Below are 8,548 nucleotides of genomic sequence, written 5' to 3' on the forward strand. Positions count from 1 at the left end.
ACATACCGGCAGCTTTGCATTTCAATAAGGGAACTGGGTTGAGGGTGAAGGCGAGCAAACATTGACATTAGCTCCTGGACAATCCTCTCCCTCACCAGCAGTCCACCATGCTCCTTTTCTCAGCCTTGAGAGATCCAATGCTAGCCACCCTGGCTCAGCCTGACCCGTTGGAAGAGACAAGCAGGAGGCCAGTGGGTCCTTCCTCTCTGGCCAGCCTCTGCAGGCTAATTCTCATCTGTCCTCATGTTGGGACCGGGCCCTCCCTTCTCCCCCGCCAGCCTTGCTGCCGAGGATAGCAGCACAGCTGGAAAAATAGATAGGTCTTTCTAACCCTCTCATGCATGTGCCGTGGGGCCAGGTAGCTCTATAAATATGGTAATGGTTTCTCAAGCATGCCCAGACTGGAAATGAGACTGAGAGCCTGGAGAAAGGCTGTTCCCACTGATATCTGCTGTGGCAGCCTCGCTGGAGGAGACAGTGCCTCTGAGCTTCAGGGTCAAATTAACTCCCCCCCCACTCCTTGAGTAGATCCCCTCTCCTCCTGTCCCCTCCCTCCCTATTAATCGCCTGTTCCCACCTGTTCCCTGATTACACCGATGACATGCACAGAGGAAAGCAGGCAAGCAGAGGCTCATGTTTTGTCTATTACCAGAAGGCCCAGACTTGTGATTAAAAAAAAAAAAAAAAAAAGATACACCAGCAACAACACAGCTACATTGATGTGTACAATAGGGAACCAGCTTGACACTTCCCCGCCGCGGCCCTACTGAGAAAGACGACAGCTACAGTGAGGAGCCAAATGGCTGCTCAGCCTAAAGAGCTGTGTGCCTGAAGATGCTCTGCCTCTCCCCAGCCTCTCCCAGGTTCTGCCTTCAGGGCAAAGTGGACGGTGAACCCCCCCCCCCCGCCCCTCTCTGTGGAATATAGTCTGTGGAAAATGATGACTGGGATTCTAGAGTGACTTTAGACAAAGCTCTTAACATCACTCTAGACCCTTCCTTTTCTGTCAGATGAAAATGATCGTTCCTTATTTCAGGTTGTCGGACGATTTTGAAGTCTTAGATGGTGTTTCTGCTTCCTTCATCCCCACCCTGCTCTTTCTTGCTCACCTGACCATCCCCTCTTTCAAATGGCAGCTAGACCCCCCTGGCTTGCATTGCTTGGACAAAGGGATAGTCCTGCAGAAGAAGAACAAAGGCTTTTGAGTATCAAACGTCTAGGGCCAGAAGGTACCCAAGGATGGAGGATTACATGCTGGGTTTCTTACCCTTGCGGTGACATGTGTTGCCTATAGACACCACAGAATAGTTCTTTACATGTGTAAGCCATATTGCAAATCAATTTTACAACATAAAATCATAGCTACAAAGTGAATAGTTTTTAAGTATTTATTTAACTCACTAGTGAATCAAGAAATCAGGAAGGTGTTACAAACCAGTTCAAAGGGTGAATCCAAAAAGCAGAAACATATATAGGCAATTGGAAATGCTGACATGAATGTATTAATACATGCAAAGCTTGCTTGTAGCTCGGGTGCTTTGGAAAGGTCAGAGAGGGATCTTCTATACCTCTACAGGACACATTTCACTTGTCCAGACAAGAGTTATTTCCATTGGTCTGTTTTGCTCAATTTTCAGAGTCATAAAATAGCTCAAAGGCAATGAAAGGTGAAGACTACTATAGAATCAGGTAACCAGAGGGGCATTAGAGTTTGTCTCACATTCTATAGGAGACTAGCGCTCATTTTTCACCATTTCAAAGTTGTGGTTTTTTTTTTTTTTAAGATTTATTCACTTACTTTTGAGAGAGAGAGAGAGAGAAAGTATGTGTGTGAGGGAGAGGGAGAGAAGCAGACTGCTGAAATCAAGAGTGGGACGCTTAACAGACTGAGCCACCCAGGCACCCCAAAGGTTTTTATTTTTTTTTTATAATTCTTCCTGAAAAATGAAATAGATACTAACACAGAGGAAGCCAATTATACAGAAATACACTCATTAAAACAGTTTAAAATTTTGTAGTATAATAACATATGTGTTTCTTTGTTGACATATTAACAAGATATTGTAATAACCACTATAATTTGGAAAGAGTCATATATATATCAACAATATTTCAGGATATCTGTAATGACTATAATATGATTATGAAAATATCTATCATTTCTGTATTTTACAAAGCCACCGATACTGTTAAAACCAATGTGATTTGTTGCTTAGATTTGTAAGGGAAGAAAATGATACATTTCAGTCAGAAGTAAGTAAAAATAAAGATGCATTTTTCCCCCATCTAAGTTCACAGACCTTTAAAATTCTATTAGGCTCCATATTAAGAATCTCTGAGTTAGATTTAAAGAAAGAATCCCCGCTCACTGCTAATGTTGAGATCAAGAATGATGATTCAAACTGAAGAGGAAGAATAAAAAGTGAAGCAAATTAAGAATGTAATTGACATGTGTGAGGAAGGTGCCTTCGGCTCTGTCTGCCCCAGGGTGACCGAGAAATTAAGAGAAACCCAGCGTAGGTCTAGGGCATCTGAAGCTCATAAGAGCCAAGGGTCTGGGCAGACAGGGCTGAGAGATGCTCTTAGAGTTGCCCAAAGACAAGACAGTGCGTCCTGAGTGGCAGCACAGACATGGTCTGAAGAGATGGTCCATGTGGAGAGATCTGTGGTGGGGAAGATGGAAGGATTCAACAGTTTCCTGAGAGGCAGCCGGGGCCAGAGAGGAGGAAGGACAGAATCCACACCCAGCATGACTATGCCCTGTGTACATCCCCCAGGACTTAGACCCAGCTCCACAGAAGGGGAGAACTTACCCACATCCCTGGTAATTAACGATCGCCATACAGTAGGAGGGTGGCTTAAAACAGAAATGACTTTCAGTTATAAGAGAAAAACAAGTCCTCTATCTTGCACACAGTCCACGCGACTCTGTGGACTAAATTTTGTCTCTTACTTATTCCACCTGAGAAAACCTTGCAAAGGTAACTTTTTTTCCATCCCAGAGCCACTTCCCTGATTCAAAGTCCTTACCCTGGGATTGAAGGTCCTTCTTCCGATGGCCCCACCTGATTTTCTAGTCTCGTTTCTCACCCTTCCTCCTGATATGCCCCCATCACTGCCAGTCACTGCTTCTCAAGCATTCTGCCTTCTGACCTGGCCATGGCTTGACCTGTGTCTTATTTGTGCCTGGAGGGTCTCCCCAACTTCTTAGCAATCTTGAAAACTCCTCCTTGGGGCTCTGCTTGGGCCCAGAATGTGCTCTATTCCCCTTCCCACCTACAAAGTCCTATTCTTCCTTCCTGACCACACCCTCCAGCATAAAGGACTCTTCTTTGATGCCTTTCAGAACCCCTTCTCCCAAGGTATTTGTGATATTGTGATTTATAAAAATATATATATATATTTGGTCTGGGCCACAGAGCCCCTTGGAATTTCCTAAGGGATGAGAGCAATAAGAGCACCTTTTGTTATGTTAATGGAGTGACTTCCTGGAAAGCACCTAGGGGTTGGGGCTGGTTAGCAGTGGAACCTACCAAGTGATTAGAAGGTTGGAAATTTCCTTCCCCCCCACGCCCTGCCCTCAACTCCCCAGTCCTGATTGCCAGAAAAACCACAAGAAGCTAGGCAGAGGGGAGGAAGGATTCCTTTACAGGTTTCAGAGGGGATATGGCCTTATGGATACCTTGATTTCAGATTTTAGCCTCCAAAATGATGAGAGGAAAAATGTCTGTTGTTTCTAGCCACCCAGATGGTAGTACTTTGTTATGGCAGCCCTAGCAAACTAACACAGAGACTTCCTAAAACAAGTGACATTTAAATAAATTTTGTATTTCCAACCAGAAACATGGGATTTATTTGCCTAACAGATGTGGGCCAGAAGGACTTTTTTCTTTATTTTGTCTAGTATTTACAGGTCTGCATATTTCACATAGGCATTCTGATGCCCAGCTTACCTTCGTTAAAGAACAAAATTCAACGGAGTAAATGTGAAGATCTAATTGGCTTTATTAAGCAATTCACGAATCAGGCAGCATCACATACAGGAAGTAGAGAGATGCTCTGAGGAGTTGTACAAAATGGAAGAATTTTAGAGATAGGTGGATGGGTCAAGGAAGTTATTAGCAAAGAAAAAAAAAAGGGTGAGGGGATTGTTTTTGACCAGGGCACCTTTCTTTTGGGGGGAGAGGGAATGACAAAGTTTTCATCACTCAGCTGACCTCACTAGTGCTGACCTGGAAATTTTGGATTGGGCTGTTGAAAGGTCACTTTCCTGGGACAGGTTTAACATTGTAATTAGGTCTTGGTTTGCTGTCATGGGGGCAAATGACTTCATTTTGGGCTTGTGGTTTCTTCTAGAACACCTTGATAGATGAAATAGCCATATACCACCTGGCTAGAGTTAAGTGGAGGTTGCCTCTCTGTAAAGAGCGTGTGTTCTCAGGTTGTCCCATTGCCTAGTGCTCACACGGCTGGTCCTCATCACTCTACATTTCCTGCCTGGTGTCGATGGCATAATAAACGCATGAATGGGTTCTAAGATATTAGCCAAAAAAGAGTTCCAACAAGAAGTCTCTGCGAGAAATGTAGAGAAGGAAGTCCATGTGAAAACACAGAGGGGATGGCCATCTGTAAGCCAAGGAGAGAGGCCTCAGAAGAAACGAACCCTGCCAACACTTTGATCTTGGATTTCCAAGATCATATAATTTCAAAGATTGTATGAAAATAAATTTCTGTTGTTTGAGCCAAAAAAAAAGAAGTCTCTGCGAATCTCCCCTGGAGCCCCAGAGAATGGCACTGATTGTCACCTGTCCTCCAGAGCCCTGGCCACTTGCTTTGTCAGTAGCCTTGGGGTATGAAACCTAGCCCTCTATCTTTAATTAAATCACCACTCTGCCGACATTCCCTTGGTCTGAACTTATTACCATACCTGGATCTTTTACCCTTGCTGCTGAATTCCAATGTGATGGATCTCAAGTCCCCTACGTGTTCCACAATTTGCTCTTTAAGTGAAAACGTTTACATTTTGATTGCCTAATGTGTTTCTATCATTTTCCATCCAGCAGGATGTCAGGGCCCTGTATAGCACTCAGTAAACTAGTCTAGACTGCAAGTCCTTCATCAAGACAAAGCTCAGGTCAAACCCAATGCATCTGGAAACCCTCCAGGGCAGTAGAATGTGAATATCCAGTATCATGTGAATATCCTCACTCACCAGGGGAACCAAATCAGAAAGACCTGGATCTGAAGTTTGGCTTCACTACATATTAGCCATTTGGGCAAATTACTTGACCTCTCTAAATCTTATGGACACAAAAATCGTCCGTCACAAAGGATTCTAATGGTGATTAAATGAGATAAGCATATATAAAGCGTTTAACACAAAGCCTGGCATGTAATAAACACACTCTAAAGTTGGCCGTTATTGTTACTGTGATTGTTAACAGTTTCATTGCTGTTTTTATCGTTGCTCCATTATAATGCTCTAAACAAGGTCCAAATCTTCAGTTGCATAAAATGTGGGATCACATTATTACAAAATTTAAGAAAAGACTAGAGTAAGGCTACTATGGAGAAGGGGAAAATTGCCTATCATGTTATATCTGAATTCATGTCATCATGATATGTGTTTTTTATACGGTTTCTCTGCAGTGCATTTACTCTGTGGAAAAGCTAAGCCTGTTTGACACCAGCTGGCAGATCAAATATCACAGAAGAGCCCTCCCTGGCCAGAGGGCATTTGGAGAAGCCCAGAGCTGTGTGCATGGAGCTACGAGCAATGAGTTTAGCCAAAGATCATAAAGAAGGACCACGCCAGAGGGAGGATACAAGACAATGTGATAGACAGACTTCATTTGGGATGTCACCTTAGGCTGATGGAGATATAAAGGGATGGGACCTCTGAATAATAATACTCAGATTGACAGATACCCTCTCCCCGGGAATCTAGGCAGTCTATGTTCTCATTAAGTTGGAAAGCATTATTTTTCTCGCTCTCTTTTACAGTTGAAACTTGCTACCAGAAAATCGCACTCTATCTGTGCAGAAGACGAGGCAATATTAATGCCATGAAGAGTCTTAAATATGAACAGACCAACACTGATACAAGATAGAGTCATCTGTCTTGCATCGCTATAAACCACATAATCTGCCTAAGGAACAACTTGTTTCATGTCATTCCTCTGATCAACCAGCTTCAAGGCTTCCCTGTTACTGAAAGAGCAGTATTTAAATTGCTAGGATGTCTGCCTGCTGCCCAGATATGGGGAAGACAAGGGTATAAAAAAAAGAAGCAGTAGCCAACAGAACCTAAATGTTGTGTTTCCTATGTTGGTGAAACACACAAACGCCCAACCAGTTACCACGGTCAACTACCTGGGCATTGTCCTGACTCATCTTTTCTTCTCCTTACGCACCCATTCCATCAAGTAATCAATCAATCAGTCACTAAGCTCTTAATGTAATTTCCCAATAGCCCCTGAACTCATCCACTTTTCCCATTTCCTGCACTACCACCATTGTCCAGGTCTGAATCGTAACGTGAACCAAAATCGCATGCCGAGGACTGTCTCATTTCTCCCCCTAAAACCATCCATTCATTTCAACTTGGGAAAAGCTCTGATTTGTGTGTGTGCACATAGGTGGTGGGGAGGAAGGTAGCAGCCATGAGGAAGAAGGGATGGCTGGAGAAGGGCTAACTAATTCATAACAGGTCATTTTTTATTGAGTGATTATTATATGTCAGCTACTGTGCTAAATGCTGTTGGTCCAGTACCTCATTAAGTTCTCCTCAAGTCCCATGAGGTAGAAAACGGAGGCTTGGGGGGGTATGATAAATTAAAGGTGATAGACAGACTTCATTTGGGATGTCACCTTAGGCTGATGGAGATATAAAGGGATGGGACCTCTGAATAATAATACTCAGATTGACAGATACCCTCTTCCCGGGAATCTGGGCAGTCTATGTTCTCATTAAGTTGGAAAGCATTGTTTTTCATAAAATTCATTAATTTCATTAAATTTCATTAATTAAAGGTGGCTGTACCTTCTTTGTTGCTCCTTCGATTGAGAAATGGAGTTGGATTCTCCTCTCCTTGAATTGAGGCTGTCTTAATAGTTTGCTGAACCAGAAGCCTGCAGAAATGGTGTCTGGAACTTCTGAGGCTGGGTCACGAGAAGCTTTTCTTGGAGTACCCTCTCTCCAAAATCCTTGAGAAGCTGTGTAAAAAGTCCAACAACCATGAAGTTGTCACACCATGAGAAGTCCAAACGATGATTAGAGGTCCTGGAGCCTGGATGTCATGGGAGGCAGATGCAGGCTGAGCAGCAACGGAGCACCAGGTATATGAGTGAAGAAGCCGCCTCAGACATGAATCCTTCTTCTGTTACCTCCACATGGATCCAAGATCAACTGTCCAGCTGAGTCCTGAATTCTTGATCCACGAAATGGTGATCAAAATACAATAGTCATTACAAACTACTAAGTTTTGAGATCGATTTTGATGCCAGAAGAGATAACCTGAACAGAGAGGTTAACTCACCCGGTTAATGTCATAGGGTAGATGCTAGAACTGAGTCTCAAATCCAAGTGGTATGACTCCAGCGTCTGCACTCTTTGCCACACTGTTTCCTTAAGTGGAGAATGTTGATTGATAGGCCTGAGAAAGTCAAGCGCTTCCAGAGAACAACACATCAGTGCCCAGAGTGAAGAAGGGAGTTTCTATGTATAGGCACTGTATTAGAAATACTTTTTCTGATGTAATGCTCAAAAAAAAAAAAAAAAAAATCCTTCAAAGTAGGCATTATTACCTCCATTTCATAAAAAAAAAAAAAAGTATATTTCAGAATAACTTGCCCAAATCCAACATCCGGAAGTCCTAGAGTTCGGTTTTAAACAGGTCAGGATCCAAAGCCATCATGCCCACGGTGCTGGGAGACCTGTTGAGTGACTTCTGGGAGCCGGTCCCTGCGCTGGATTCCCTAGGAAGAAGACTCCCAGGCTTCAGCCCCAGGTAGGCACTGAGCATGCCAAGGTCAGTAGTGATTTATTCCACTTCTACATCAGAAGACAAAAACTTTTAATTAAAAGAAGAGAGGAAAAATTGCCAGAGACTGAGCAGGGAGTCCACACCCTCTGACAGTTTCAATTTTCACTTACAGCTTACTTTCACCGATTGATATCCTTCTCTTGCCTGCTGAAGAGAACCACTGGCTCCCATAAATCACCTTCCAAAGTCACAGGCGACTGTCATTTTAACCCCTGCTTCAACAGAAACTTCGCCAACAATGCTATCAGCTATGTTACATTGATCACTACCCGTCTGTCAGAATCCATGCAAAGTGCTTGCCCCTATAATCCCATTTAAGTCCCACAAAACCCTATAAGGTACGGATTATTGGTACCTCTAGTTTAAAGATGACTACACGGAGTCTTAGAAACTTAGCCTGACTTGCCCAAGGTAAGGCAGCAAATTTGTGTCAGAGTTAAAAATTCTCTGATATCTGAACCCAAACTCTTACATCACAGATTAACCAAACTTGTTGGCACAGA

Source organism: Leptonychotes weddellii, chromosome 14, assembly GCF_054177405.1.
Source record: "Leptonychotes weddellii isolate Sample4059 chromosome 14, ASM5417740v2, whole genome shotgun sequence".
In the NCBI taxonomy this organism is placed as follows: Eukaryota; Metazoa; Chordata; class Mammalia; order Carnivora; family Phocidae; genus Leptonychotes; species Leptonychotes weddellii.